Genomic DNA, 15,566 nt, shown 5'->3' on the forward strand with positions numbered 1-15,566 from the left:
GGGGCCCACTACAGAGTGAAGACCCTGGCAGCAGTGAGGGCATGGCTTTTGGGGGCACAGACCCTGGCTCCTGAAGGCATGATCTTAAAAAGGCCAGGGAAGTCTGATGTACCGGGGGTGCAATTTTGTTTTGGTTTTTTTGGACTGAGAGGGTACAAGTTTGGTGTTGCCCCACTTTTGAACTTGCAGCCCCCTGGCTCTGTGGCTGGTACCCATGCCTCTGGGCCAGGGAGTGCCGGGCTCCAGAAGGGAGCAGGAAAGGGGGCCACAAGCCTCCAGGCACTGGAGAAAAAGCTAGAGCCTCGGAGTCAAACCCTGTTTAGTGGGTTTGGACGGGGAAGCCTAGCTAGAGAAAAAAAAGGGGTCAAGCCATCCTAGGAGAGACCCCAACATACCCAATATAATAGGCAGTCTCCCGCTCGCATAATAATTTCCATCAAGATGTGGCAGGAAAGATTAGGGTGGGACAGAAGAATTCCCAAAGAAGGCTCCAAGGGTGCCCCACATAAGGAACGGATTACCAGGAAGATAGCACTGGGGAGGGCAACCTGTTACACACACTCATGTGGAAAGCCCCTCACTAGGAGGAAGGCCTTCCCCTTCCCTTCCCTCCCCTTCCTGCCCCTGTCCACCCTCCCTGACCAGCCTGGCCAAGCTTCCCCCTGCCCCCCGCCACAACACACAGGGAGGTTGGAGGCAGTGCAAAACTTTATTGAGCAGCCAGTGCCCCCTCAGCTAGGCAGCCACAGGCCTCACACACAGAGGAATGTGTCAATACCTGCAACAATGTCCTCGGCTGCAGGTGGGGGGGAGGGGGGGGGAGGAGCAGGGATTTATAGCATAGGCACAGGTACCCTTCCATGTGGTGGCAAACATGGGGAAGCACGGGCTTGCCCACCACAGCATCGAAGCTCAGGGTCCTGCACCAGGTGCTCAGGTGAGTGTGAGGCACTGTGGTGAAGAGCAGCAGTGGGGTGTAGCAGGTCAGGCATGCCGTGCTCCATGCAAACAGCTTCTTGCAGTATGCTTGGGGCGCTCTCACCAGGGGCACACTCAGGACGCTGCTGGGGGGGAGGGGCACAAGAACCCAGCAGCCCACCTTCCCCTGCAAAGTGAGAGGGGACAAGGTGCTCAGCCAGTGTTCACGTGTGCCAAGGCCTGCCTGGCCAACTTACCATGGTCCCTGGTACCTGTCCACTCACGACCCCTGATCTGAGGTCAGATAGCATACAGCCCCTGGTACAGTGTCTGTTATCTCAGAAATGTTGCAAAATCTCACAAACAACCTTTTTCTCCTGGCTCTGCAAGTCCATCACCTGCACACAGGGGAGAAACACCAGCTGCCAGCAGCAATGCACCTTCAAGATCACCGCCAACCTTGGCCAGGGCCCTCCGTATGCACTGACTCTGGCAGTAGCAGACCCGAGACCAGAACCTGCTGCTGGACCAGCTGGTCACTATGGCAGAGGAGCGGCTGGTGGAGGAGTGGACCTGGCATGCAGAAGACATCATGCACAAGCTGAAGAGGATTGAGTGCAAGCTGGAGACAGACCAGGAGAGGGTCTGGGAGGATCAAACATTCAGGAACAGGCTCTTGGCCCTTAGGGACTGGCACATCACCCTCCTCAAGAGGATCGTGGAGGCCCAGGAGCAACAGGCTGCTGTGGTGGCCAGGACAGTGGAGACGAGAGAAGAGGACCCCAAGTGCCACGGAAGAGGACCTCCTTTATGCTGCCCACTGCCCAGCCCCCAGCCCTGGCCCCAACTGCCCTCTGGCAGATGCCCGCCACCCAGCAGCAAGTCTCCCAGTGGCCCTGAGCTGAGGTGCAGCGGTACCTCCAGTGGCCAGGGCCCCCTGCCCCAGCACCCACCCCGGGTCCCCACCAACTACCTCCACCCCCTCGCCCCCCAGTCTGGGCCCCTCCCTGCTGCTCACCCAGGCTCCATGTGGCCCCTGAGCAGAAGCCACCCACAGTAGAGCCAGCACTGCGCCTGGGCCCTGCTGGCCCTATCCCCAGGCTGAAGGAGAGGAAGCTGGCCATGTCAGCAGAGCAGCAGCCGTTTTTTCCCCTGACCAAGCCCCCTACCCACCAGCCTTGCCACAGCATACACACCCATGGTGGTGTGGCCAGATCCCAGGGTGCTGGGCACCTGTCCCTGGGATCTGCCCGTAGACAGCTCCACCCCACTGTCCCCACCCCGGGAGGGCACACAGAGCATAATGTACATAGTTTGCACAGAGAAGAGGGTTCTTTATTGGTGGTGGGTAGGGGGGTTGGTGGTGGGGCTCTCTTGTTCAGGAGGGAAGGTGGGGCAGGAGTTGTGTTTGTGGAGGGAAATTAAGTGCTTTGCAGAACACTGTACACAGTGAAGGAATGCACGGTGGGCCTGGGGTCTGTGGCTGGCTGGCCGCGTGGCCTACCGCAGGGCTGTAGGAGCAGGTGGTCTGCCAGTGCCTCTGGCACATGCGGAGCCCCCACTGCTGGGTGTATGCCCAGAGCCTCAGTGGAGGTGCCATTGCTGCCACTGCAGCTGGTACTCCTGCTGCCAGGCATCCTCCACCCACTGTGCCTCCTCCACTCACACCTTGTGGTAGATCTCCCCCTGGGCCTCGCACATGTTGTGCAGCATACAAGCTGTGATGATGACCTGGGGGATGTTGGCCTCTGCAACCTCGAGGCTGGTGGTGAGGGTGCGCCAGAGTCTTTTCAGGCAACCAAACGCATACTCCACCTATTGAAATGTGGCTGGAGGGGGTCCAGCTGACTGGTGAAGGGCCGCATGAAGCAGGGGAGGAGTCCACATGAGGCAGGGTCCCTAATGAGGACGGGTGGGATTCACCTTGCCCAGCTGGAGGTCTGGCATCCCTGGCACAAAACACCAGTTCTCCACCAGAGCTGGCAAGTTGGAGTTGAGGAAGATGCAGGTATCATGGGCACTACCAGCCCAGATCGCACTGACATCGGGAAAGCCACTGTGATGGTCAACAATGGCCTGCAGCATGAAGGATGAAAGCCCTGCTGGCTATGGTATGGGCAGCTGCCATGGGGTAGGCCAGTGACAGGGCTGTGGGTCCCATCCAGGGCCCTGATACACTGGGGGAAGCCCAGGGCATGGAACCCCACCATCACCTCCAGGGGGTCGTGGACCCATAACACAGTGCCACAGACTTCCAGGATGGCCTCCTCACCAGTTACCTGGCCCATGGCAAAGAGGTGGCCAACATAGCGCAGGCTGGCAGTCATAGCCAGCTTGAGCAGGGCAATGACCAGCTGGGTCTCAGCAAGGAGGATCAGCCATATGGTGATGGCCTGCTACCCCAGGTGTGGGTGCAGCTGGTCAAGGAGCTCCTGGAATGTGGCCTGGGTCATCCAGATTGAGTCCAGCTACTGGTCATCGTCCCAGGTATGCTGGACAACATGGTGCAGCCACCAGTTCTGGCTGGCCGGGTGGGCCCACAGGCAGTGGGGCTAGTGCCCCAGGAGTTCATGGAAAGCATCTGTGGCAGTGTCTATGTGCACATCATCAGCATCCCTGCCAGGGTCCAGGTGGTAGCCCAGGACCTGGTTGGTGCCATCACAGGGACAGGGGTCTCAGATGCAGCAGCAAGCCTGGCTGTGCAGTCACACGGCACGGGGGGGAGACAGGACCGAGACTGACCAGGGCCAGGTGGTGGTTGCCATGGCAAAGCATGGTGAGCAGGGCAGCAAAGAGAAGCCCAGGGTGCGGGTTGTTGCTTCCAGGGTCTGGGGGTAGAGCAGCCATCGCACAGTGGGCACAGGCTCTGGCAACAGAGCCACAGAGGGCTATGCCAGCACGCTACGGCCTGCTCCAAGCCAGAAACACAGGTGGCCATGGAGCACCATGCGGGGCTGGGTTTTAAAGAGTGTCCCTGGCACCCAGGCAGCTGTGGCTGGAGCCTCCTGCTCTCTCTGGCTGCCGAGTGGGGTGGAGCAGGGCTACTGCCATAAGAAGCAAATCTGCTCCCAGATGGCTGCATATGTAGATACCTGCCCAGGGCTGGTTTACTGTGCAGTAGATTACTGTGCAGTAAACCCAAATAGCATTAATTACATGTGTAGATGTGCCCACTGTGCCTTTAAACATTCTAGTAGTCTCAGCTGCCCAGCCAGCGACATTCATCTGCCATCCACTGTCCAATCCTAGGAATGATGCGGACCCTTCAGAACTTGATTGTAATGTGCCTTGCTCTGTGCTCCAGCTCATCCTTAAGACCTTTGGCAAAGTATCCTTTTTCAAACCCTCAGTCACCTTGGGTTTAACGCTTCCCAAGCCACTGAATTTCCCTGTTCACTCTGCCAGGATTATCTTCCCAGGACTGTGACAGGCTTGGCCTGAGCATTGGCTACCCCAGACAGCTTTTCCCAGGGTTCCCCCAGCCCCAGCTCTTACAATAGTTTCTAAGATTTCCTCCACAGCTGTGTAGTTAACTCCCTGCTCCATGGCTTCCTGGTTGGACTTGCCTTTGGAGTTACTTTTCCACTTTGCAATCCTCAGAGACCTCTAACGAGCATTTTCAAGTGTGGTGCTGATGGTTTGCCAGTTTCCTTTCTTGACTCCTTGACAAATCAGGAGTTCACAGCCCCACCTGCTGCTCTAAGAAAAGTGAGGTTTTTTTCTCCCTCCTCCCCCTCCTGTTATCAGCACCCCACCTGACTTTGGCAGTCCTCTCTGAAAACTTGATCCCTGCCTTAGTTATAATCTCTTCCTTTCTCCTCTGCAAAGACCAAAGCAAAATAAGCATTTAGCAACTCTCATTCCTTATCCCTGTTACATAGCGATGCATTAACTGATTTATGGTTCCTTTTATCCCTCTGGGCTTATTGATGTATTTTCTGTAATTCATCTTTCTTTACTTTTTACTCTGTTTTTCATCCCTTTCTTCTCTTTTCACTCTTATTTCCCCAGTGATTTCTAATAAAAGGGACAGTTAGCCCAGTTGGTTGTGCCTTAGTGGTGTGAACACTTGTACACTGCAATTAGATCAAGACCTCCAGCTTACATTGCACAAGACCATCAAATAGTAAATAAACTTCAGTCACTACTAATCTGAAAGTAAAAAATGTCCCCTCTTATTTGGTAGTTAGAGCAAGGGAGAAGCAGAGATATTAAGGCTGGAAAGGGTCTCCATGAGTACCTAGATGAGGGAGTGAGTGTCATTATCTTGCTCTTAAATGTGCAGTTTGGGATTAGTTGATCACTTGTACCCTCTCTCTTTCTGTCTTGTTCTCTATCATGCAAGTGTCCCCATGGCCTTTATTTAAGAGGGGCCATGCAAACAAGAGGTTAATAAAAGCTTTTCCAGAGTGTTGCTGATTTAAAGATAGCGGCTATTTTTCAAGTATTCTTCCAAGTAACTCATAATTTCCAGTAGAAACACCCACAATGCTGATCCCCATATGGTCCACGTGTGTGGGCATCATGAAGTGCCCTTGTAGCCTCTACTTTCCTTCAGGCTACGAACAAAAAAATAACACCTTTATGATACAGTTCAGTGTGACATTGAACCAAACTGGCTCAGAGATCAGAAGGGGGGCCCAGGCCAAAGGGCCAGATCTAAACAAACCAAAAGCTTGGGACGTCTGACCACAGTCTGACTCTCACAAAAGTCTTCAGTTGCTTTGCAAGGGCCCCAGCCACACCCCAGCTCCAAACAGTGTAATGTTTCAGAGAAATTTGGACCTAAATGTTTGTGGACTGGCCCTGAGAAATATTTTATTGATATTTATTGTCCTGTCCTTTAACATAAGAAGATAAGAACTGCCATTTACTAGGTCATACAATAGGTCCATCTTGCCCAGTATCATACAGCCATGGCTCCACCAAGTCCTGGGACCTCCTGGTCAACCACCTCCTATCTCTGGCCAAGCTGCCATCTATCAGACCAGGAAGGAGGTTCTGGCCAGGAGAAGCCTGGGCAAGTGTGGGGCTGGTTTCCTGACACTAAGGTCACGTCTCCAGGCAGTTTCACTGTTAGGCATCCACAGGCTCCCTCCACTTGTTTGGGGGGCAGCAGGCACTGGCCAGTGTTTTCTGCTTGGTGTCCCCTTCTGGACCCTTGTGACCCTTGCCCCCCCTCCCTGTTTTCTTATTATTTCTCCCAAGCAATTAGTTGTGTTTCCAGTTGCCTCCCTTTTTAAGGGAAGCTTATAATTTGTCCTGGTGGGCCTTGGCCCACGATCTCTTTGATACAGCAAATAGGCTTGTGTCCCACAGCGGCAGAGAGCAGATGCTGAAAGGGAGAGTGAGCCCTGATTCCCAGAGGAAAATGTAGTTCACCAAGGCCCTGCCACACATTCAAGTTAAAGCTGGATAGAAACCAGCTATAGAGCTGTTCCATATTTTCAAACACTAACTTGGCAGCTGGTTGGATCTTTTCATAGCTGGGCAGTCCTTTTTATCCTTTGTTAAATCCTTTGCACCTATGACCCATCTAAATTTATTGTACTCTTGACCATTGACTGAAATTGTTTCTTTATTTCTGGATCCTTATTCCTGGTTCCTTTTTCAAAGTCAATCTTTACAATTAAAGTTGTTAGCAATGAATTAGAGAAGCTAGAGTTAGAAGTTCATCAAAAATATATATTTATTAATAAAAATGTAAAATAATATCATGCATCAAGTGCCTAACCTTGAATAAAGAGCTGAGATTAGGCTGGAATGATGGGGCAATCCTTTTTGGGTCACCCCAAACCACACTTCTTTGCAATTGGGTAACACTTCTGAACAGGATGCTGCCCAACCCAAAGCTCAGTTTTTTGCATGCCAGCCTGCCCACCAATAGCCCCTGAGGCCTGCGTGCTATGTGCATAGCACTGAATAAGGAGCTGGGTTTGGGTAGGGATTATGGATAGAAATCCTTTTTAGATCACCCCAAGAAACATGTCTCTGCCACTGGGGGACTCTGCTGCTGCCAGGAGTCTGGGAAAGCCCCTGCCCGACCCAAAGCTCAGCTTTTGTATGCCAGTCTACCTACTGACAGTCCTCCAGGCCTGAATTATAGAGCTGGGTTTGGGCTGGGATTATGGGTGGAAATCCTTTTTGGGTCACCCTAAACCATATGTCTCTGCAATCAAGGGATTCTCCTGAAGAAGCCTAGGCATAGTCCTGCTAGACCTGAAGCTCAGTTTGTGAGTGCCAACCTGAGAACTGACAACCCCTCTGGCCTTCGTAATAAATATTTAGCCCCAAATAAGGACCTGAGTTTGGGCTGGGATTACAGGAAATCCTTTTTGGGTCTCCTAAAAACACATGGCTCTCCCATTGGGGGACTTTCTTGAAGGGGGACTGGGCAGGCCCATACCTGACCTGAAGCTCAGCTTTTGCATGCCAAGCTGCCAACTCACAGGCCCCAAGGCCTAAATAAGGAGCTGGTTTTGGTCTGGGGTTACGGGTGGAAATCCTTTTTGGATCTCATTGCTGATAGGTTTCATAGAAACACAATGAAGTTTAGAAAATGTCTCTATAATCTCTGGCATAAGGATAGGAGTGGTTCAAAATCAAAGACATTAAATCCAGCTTTGGTGAAAATGTACTGTGTGCGCAAGAAGCCTGAGGATTCAAGGTCTTGTGTGCAGTGTGACCACTGTAATGATAAGGTTTCACCCTACCTACATAGGATTTCAAACTGCTCAGGATGTTGCAGACAGAACACCATGGTTTTGTCCAGCGTGTGAGGTCGGACTGAACAGTAGTAGATTCAGCCAAGCACTAGACAAGACCAAAAGGCATTCTTTTGATTTGGAATTAGTTTCAAAACTCCTCATTTTCCAGAACCTGACACTAGACTGAGGAAAGACAGTGAAGGTTCCCTTAAATCCACCAGTACTTCTGCTATGTGGTATGGTAACCAAGTGAATAATGATATCAAGAAAGATTAAATTATTTCCCAAAATGATCAAGATGATTACTACAATGTAATCAAACAGATTTTGGCTCTAAATCTATGACTACTGGGCAAAGTACATCTGTAGGAGTAGAAATTGATAAGCAGTCAGCAGTGACCCTAAATGCACGACCAGTGGTTCAGAGAGCATTATGACCGCAAAAACATTACAGAAGATGTTATATACCGATGTTCCTTTCCACAAGTAAGGTAGATTTACTGCTTCATGTCCATCAAGATTCAGTATTATTTTGGGTAAGGATGAATGGAAACAAATATATCCCTCATCAAAATTACCACTACAGAGTTTGACAAATGGATGGTCATGCATTTTGGCCAAAAATTAAAAGACTACAATCAGTTTTGTGTTTTTGTCTTTAAATATAATTGTGTTAAGGCACAGAAATCTAGAAAGATGAATGTTTCTTCTTGGTATGCAAAAGCAAAATGCAAATTTGCTGGGTGTATTTGGTTATTTATGAAGATCAAAGCTAAACCAGGGAAGCATGACGTGAAAATTTAAATTCAAATAAAAGGAGAAATAGAACAGAAAGTTGGTGAATTCCACAAAAGGCACACATGCCAGACAGAAGAAAGAGAATTAAGGCAAAAGCTGAAGGCAGACACACCAAGTCAACTGAGGAATAAATTACAGTCTGATCCTGCCATACTAATGGCTGACAACTTCAGTGAATTAAAAAGCCAGCAATGTTTTGGAAAAAATAGCTAGTGAGGGTAATCTTGAGGGGGAAACTGATCCTAATATATACTGGATTGCCTCCATATCCAAGGAAAACAAGATTCATCTGATAACATGATATATAAAACTGCACATGCCTACTTGCAGTACATTGCTATGTCACCTTTCACACTGCACATGTGCATAGACATCTGGCTGCACCTACTTTTTGATCTTCAAAGAGCAAAGCTGCGTATCTTATACTTTGATGCCAAAGGGTCTGTTGTTAGGAAACCCCTATCATGTAAACTTCAAATCTTGTATTATGCTTTATGTGCTAAGTGCCCATCCAACTCAACAAACATCCTACCAGTAGCAGAGAAGCTAACAGCTGACCAAACAACTCCACCAGTATCACACTGGCTGACTTAGCTTTTCTCGAGACACTCTTAGAGTAACTAGTAATCACTTTAGACAACAAAAAGGATAACGTGACTTCAGCTGAGCTTTAATTCATGCAGCTATTCAGGTTTTCAACCATATGACTACTATACAGTACCTGAAAGTATGTACTGGGAAAAGGAAGGCTGATTTTACAGTTTTGCAAATATGTGCCACACGTGATCAAAATACTATGTGGACATGTATCTAAAGTTGCAGTTTCCAAGGATATCAAGAATTTTTTTGCATGCTTTGTCTTATTACAAAATACAAAAACAATATATGAGCACATGGAATTAAGAAACTCAGCATAACTTTCAGTGCATCACATCTTGATAGACAATGCAGGGAAACAATAAGAGAGGTCAGTCAGGCAGTGTATACATAACCAGCAGATCTCTTTCTCTCAAACCATTCTAAACTTTGACCAGGAAACTGTGACTGAACAGAAACAGGAATCAATTTGTAAAAATTCTCCTTTTGTTCAATTGATTCCATCATTCAGTCTCAGAAAAAATGACCAGGAGAATAAGACCTGTCCTCTAAACAACTATTATTATATGGAATTGCAAAAACTCCTTATCAAATATGTCCCAACGTTACCATTTATGGAGTGGCATTATGCTAAAAACAGTAAAATGATCACAAACTAGCATCAGCAATGCAACTGTTAAAAATTGGTTCAGAATTGTCAAAAAGCAGGTTCTGAATGACAAATGCTATCCCAGAGCTATCCCAGAGCTTCTGAGTTTGTAGAAGTTATGAAAGACACTATTCAAGGTAAAATGTGTGCAGTAGCAATAAGAGTGCAAAACTCTAGAACTCTTGCTTCAGAGATGATATTTTTCATTATACCAACTAAAAATTCACAAAAAAAAGAAAATCTTTTTCTGTAAGCAAACCACCAGGGAAGGAATCCTGCCTTATCTGCACATCAAAGAGCAACTCACAAAGACGCTCTCATTGACCCAGAGGAGCAAACTTCCACCTTCAGCTTCCTCTGTGCAAAAATTAAGTTTATTTTCCACCTCTGGGGACCTTTTACCACCTTTAATTTTCCCTGAGCCCGAGTCAGGGCTAACGGGGCTCAGCCCCCCCACAATGCCAGGGGAACCCAGCCACAGGCTGCTGCAGCAGGGGGGAGGGGCATGCCGGGCTCACAACTGGCCCAGCAAAGCAGGCAGGAAGGAAAGTTTTCTTCTTCCTTTAGTTTCTGGGCTAGGGAGGGTGGAGAAGGGGGCAGAGATAAAGACTCCCACAGTGCAGGAGGGAGCAGGGCTGAATCATTCACTTCCGCCCCTGCTGCACTGTGGAGCCCTGGCCAGGCTAGGTTGTGGGGCAATTGGAGCCTGGCGGCTCCCGCCGCTGTGCGCAGTGACGGGGCTGGGGGAGGGGTGGCACGTTTTCCCAACCCCTGGGCTCCAACGCGCTGCAGCCCTGGATGAGCTGCTGGGCTCTGATTGCCCCATGACCTGGCCCAGCCGGTACCCTATTCACGGTGAATGGAGCTCCAGCTGGGCCAGGTCGTGAAGCAGTGAGAGCCGGGTGGCTCCTGCAGAATTGTGGCACCAGGGTGCCAGGGGGGGCACATGTCCCCCCAATCTTTGTATGGGGCAAGGGCAGGCTTCAATGCAAGGCAAGGTGGGCTCTGCCTGCTCCATGCCTTGCTGCAGCCTTTGAAAGCAGTGCAGCACAATGCCATGTGCCTCGCTACCCAGCCCCCACAGTGGCAGGACACACATTGCAGTGTGCCGCTTTCAAAGGCTGCAGCGAGGTGGGAAGCAGGCAGAGCCCAGCTCGCCTCGCAGCTGCAGCCCACCCTCATCCTGTGCAAAGATCAGTGGGGGGAGGTGCTACGTGCCCTCCTTGGCTCCGCGGTGCCGCAACTCTGTAGGAGCCGACAGACTGTTCCCAGAGATGATTTACACAGGGTGGGGTGAGGTGGGGTTCCTGGGGGCACCGTCTCCTTTGGCCCAGCGGCAGAGCCAAGACTGACCCTGCTCCAGCTCCAGACGCCCGCTGGGTGGTGCAAGGCTGGGGCTGGACCAGGCCAGCATGGGGAGGCAGCCAGGGCCAGTGCAGGGCTGGGGGGCAGTAGACGCCAGTGCCAGGCAATGACCCCTGGTGCGGGGGAAGGGGCAGCCACACAGATGCAGTAGGCCCTGCCTCTGAGCCCAATCCCTTCCCAGTGCCAGCCCCACCCTTGCTCCCTCCACCCGCTATGGTCCATTCCCCTCCCCCCACCCCTTCCCCCACAGACTTTTGGCCAGGGGAGGAGGGCTGAGCATGCACAATTTTTTTCTCCCTCTGCCCTTGGCCCCCTGGTTGGAGATCAGCCGCTGGGGGACCCCCACCCCACCAGTTGACAGTTGGCTTTTCAGCAATATTAGGAGGTACCAGTCGCCCATGATTACCATGATGGAATGTTAGGATTGAAATAGGCAGGATGTGGAGATACACCAGCAACTGAAGAAGAGTTCTCCATAGCTCTTAGGAAGTAAAGTGTACCAAGCCACATTGCTGCTATACGAATGTATTAGAAACAATAAGGACATCACCGAGGACACACACAGGTAGTTAAATACCTACCAAAGCCTCATGGTCAGGGAATTAAGAATATTGGACTGATGCTAAAACAAGTCAGCAGATTGTATTACCTGCAACTATTAATGCCGAGTGCTGGCTGGCTGTTAAATAACCTGGCAACCTCTAAGATGCCAATGGCTTTGGGCAGAAGAGCGTCTTAGATGGTGGTCCTAGTCTTACCCCTGACAGAAGAAATACCACCAAAAAATTGTGGTACTGGAGCCCACTACATAATAGGACTCTTTAACCCCAGTTGGCAGCCAGTCTAGGAGTGAAACCCCGATTGATGAACAAATGGACGATCTCCTTTGCTCCTCCAGCTCCTGCAGCCGAACCAGTTCCAAACATACTGACACACCTGCCTTTCCTTTGGATTAAGCAAGCAAGGCTGAGATGGGGGACACTGGTGTGTGGGCAATTCTGTGTCTCCATATGCACTGCCCAGGTTTTTGCACCCTGAAGAAGTCACATCAACTTCACTTTATTTCAAGTGAGGATTACATTCAGCAAGCTGATGTCTCAGTCAGTGCAATTCTACTGTCTTACAAGACAGATGTCTACTGCTACTACTACTGATGATAATACTGTGATTTTCAGTTCTCCTCTGTTCTCATCTGTCTTCTATGTTATTGGATGGAATAAATAGTATGCATCAATAATGATAACTTATTTTTGCAATTAATACTGTATTTACCAGAATCCAGGAAGATGGTTTTAAATGTAGGATGACCACCCCAAATAGGTCATTTTCATACAAGGATAATTAGAGCATATTATATTTTTTTGTAATTTTCCATATATAAAATCTGATTATTGTAGGGTTGTCTTAAATCTTTCCCAACCATGGAGGAAGGAGGCAGGCAACCTCACCCCTGTACCTTGCTCCTCTGCCACTTGCCCCTCATGCCTGCACCCATGCCACCTGTCTTGACCTACCACTGCCCCCCATTCACCTCCCCCCCCCAATTTCCAACCCGCACTGCCACCTGATTCCCATCACGTGCTGCTGTCCACCCCTGCTGCTGCCCAATCCCCAACATCTGCTGCCTCCCAATCCTAATGCATGCTGCTGCCCAATCCCCTGCCTGCTTCCCCATGCGTGCTGCTGCTCCACCCTGTGACCCATGTTGCTTCCCAACCCCAGTTGGGTGCTGTTGTCCAATCCCCCAACACATGCTGCTTCCTGATCCCCGGTCCATGTGCTGCTGCTCCATTCCTCACCCACACTGCTGCCCCATTCCCCACCCGATCCTCACGTGCACTGCTTCCTGATACTTATACAAGCTGCTGCCCCATCCCCAACCTGATCCCTGACCACTGCCTGATCCTGAACCTGCCTGGAGACAGGGTGCTGGTGGTACTCAGATCCAGGATGAGGCATGTTTTTCCCCATGTTGCATGAAGGAAAAAAATTAATCTTGGATTCAAGTAGATACAGTAATACATAAGTTAAGTTTGGAAAAATCAGTGTGGATTTATATACAAACCATATGTTTTCATGAGAAAAAAGGAAGGAATGAAAATGTATAATGTTTACTTTCCTGTTGGAAAACAATTTTAATAAATGTGCTTTTTTGCCTTAAAAATGTAGAGGCACAAAGTAGAAAAATATGAAACAGAGAACTTCACACATTTGTAGTAAAAAGACATGACAGTTACTTATCCAAAAATCCTCATATTGGCTTATATTTCTGTTTGAAGAGACTGTTGCATGTTTAATAAAAAACAAAGAAGAAAATCCAGAGTGTAATTTTTAATATGGTTTAAACCACAACCAAGAAGTCAAATAATGCAATGATACCCCAAGTCATTTAAACAAGTTCCATGCACATAGTGATATGTATTCAAATAATTCATAGGTGTATATTTGTGTATCTCTGATTATGGTCTGCATGTTTGACTAAGGTTATGTTCCATAGTGAAATCTTTGTATATTCCTTATCAGCATACCCTCATTAGTATGCAGAGAGTAGGCAGATTTGAAGGGCTACTTGAGCCTGTTTTCACTGTCTGTAATCTCTTGGGTCATATGTTTGATGTCAAAGTGCACAAGTGTAAAAAACAGGTGAGAGAGTGTAAGGTGAGAGGCAGGTTAAAAGGCAGATGAGCTTGTGTGTCTATAAGCCCTCCCTTCCAAAATTGTCAAGTCTGTTGTTGATTGTAAATTATACAAAGGTGACCAAAAGGTTGTTGGCCTATTGTAACCCATGTAATAATCTGCAGTGGAGTACCCCACAATTTTGGTGCAAACCGCAGGTATCAGTAAAAGGGAGAGATTCCAGACAGGAGCCACTCCCTGGACATTTTCAATCAACTCCACAGGTTAAAAGTGAGAACGGTATTCTGTAATGGGTCTAGGTGATTCACTATAGTAAAAACAGATGAAAAAAATCCCAGAGCCTAGCGTTGATGTAGAGCAGGACCTAAAAGATCTGAGATTCCTTGGCAACTTGATGAGGACCAGCAGAAAAAACAGGAACAGGCCTGGCAGGACAGAGGAGTGACAGGTACCCCTGGGGGCATGGAGGACTGGTGGAGACCCCCCCAACAAATCAATGGAGTGACCCCCCCAAGCAGCATGGAGGAGCAATGGAGACCCCCAGCAGAGCAATCGAGTCCCTTGGCGGTGTGGAGGAGCAGGGGAGAGCCCCAGGAGGGCGGTGTGGAGGAGCAGGGGAGACCCCCCCAGCAGGGCGGTGTGGAGGAGCAGGGGAGACCCCCCCAGCAGGGCGGTGTGGAGGAGCAGGGGAGACCCCCCCAGCAGGGGGGTGTGGAGGAGCAGGGGAGACCCCCCCAGCAGGGGGGTGTGGAGGAGCAGGGGAGACCCCCCAGCAGGGCGGTGTGGAGGAGCAGGGGAGACCCCCCCAGCAGGGGGGTGTGGAGGAGCAGGGGAGACCCCCCCAGCAGGGCGGTGTGGAGGAGCAGGGGAGACCCCCCCAGCAGGGCGGTGTGGAGGAGCAGGGGTAACCCCCCAGCAGGGCGGTGTGGAGGAGCAGGGGAGACCCCCCCAGCAGGGCGGTGTGGAGGAGCAGGGGAGACCCCCCAGCAGGGCGGTGTGGAGGAGCAGGGGAGACCCCCCCAGGAGGGCGGTGTGGAGGAGCAGGGGAGACCCCCCCAGCAGGGGGGTGTGGAGGAGCAGGGGAGACCCCCCAGCAGGGCGGTGTGGAGGAGCAGGGGAGACCCCCCCAGCAGGGGGGTGTGGAGGAGCAGGGGAGAGCCCCCCAGCAGGGGGGTGTGGAGGAGCAGGGGAGAGCCCCCCAGCAGGGGGGTGTGGAGGAGCAGGGGAGACCCCCCCAGCAGGGCGGTGTGGAGGAGCAGGGGAGACCCCCCAGCAGGGCGGTGTGGAGGAGCAGGGGAGACCCCCCCAGCAGGGCGGTGTGGAGGAGCAGGGGAAACCCCCCAGCAGGGCGGTGTGGAGGAGCAGGGGAGACCCCCCCAGCAGTTCGGAGACCCCCAGCAGTGTGGAGTGTCAGAGATCTCCAGCGGAGCAATGGAGACCCCCCCGCCCCCGCCCATGGTGTGGACGAGTGGTGGAGACCCCGGGCAGAGGGGTGGAGACCCCTGGAGGCGGCATCCACAGCAGTGCTCCCTGGCATCGCACCCTAGCGCCGCTCTCCAGCACCAGACAGTAACCCTGCCCATACTTCGGTTGGCCTAGGAGCCTGGGTGGTGGAGCCACAGAAGGGCGGCAACCCCTGGCAGTGGGGGCCAGCAGGGCCTGCGGGTTGGGCCTCTGTACCCAGCACTTCCTACTAAGCTGGCGCAGGCGGTAAAGCCCCTGGATGGCAGCCTGGGCGGAGACTCCCTTGCCCGTGACGGGCCGGGGGCTGGTTTCCTGCTCGCTATGGCTGCGATCCCTTCTGAGCTACAGCTGAGCGTTTCGTTAAGATCTTGCTCAGGTGCCCCTTGCTCCCCTCGTCCCTTGTCAGAAACCCGTTTTCATTTAACACGTGC

Source organism: Alligator mississippiensis, chromosome 13 (genome assembly GCF_030867095.1).
Source record: "Alligator mississippiensis isolate rAllMis1 chromosome 13, rAllMis1, whole genome shotgun sequence".
NCBI classification, from domain to species: Eukaryota; Metazoa; Chordata; order Crocodylia; family Alligatoridae; genus Alligator; species Alligator mississippiensis.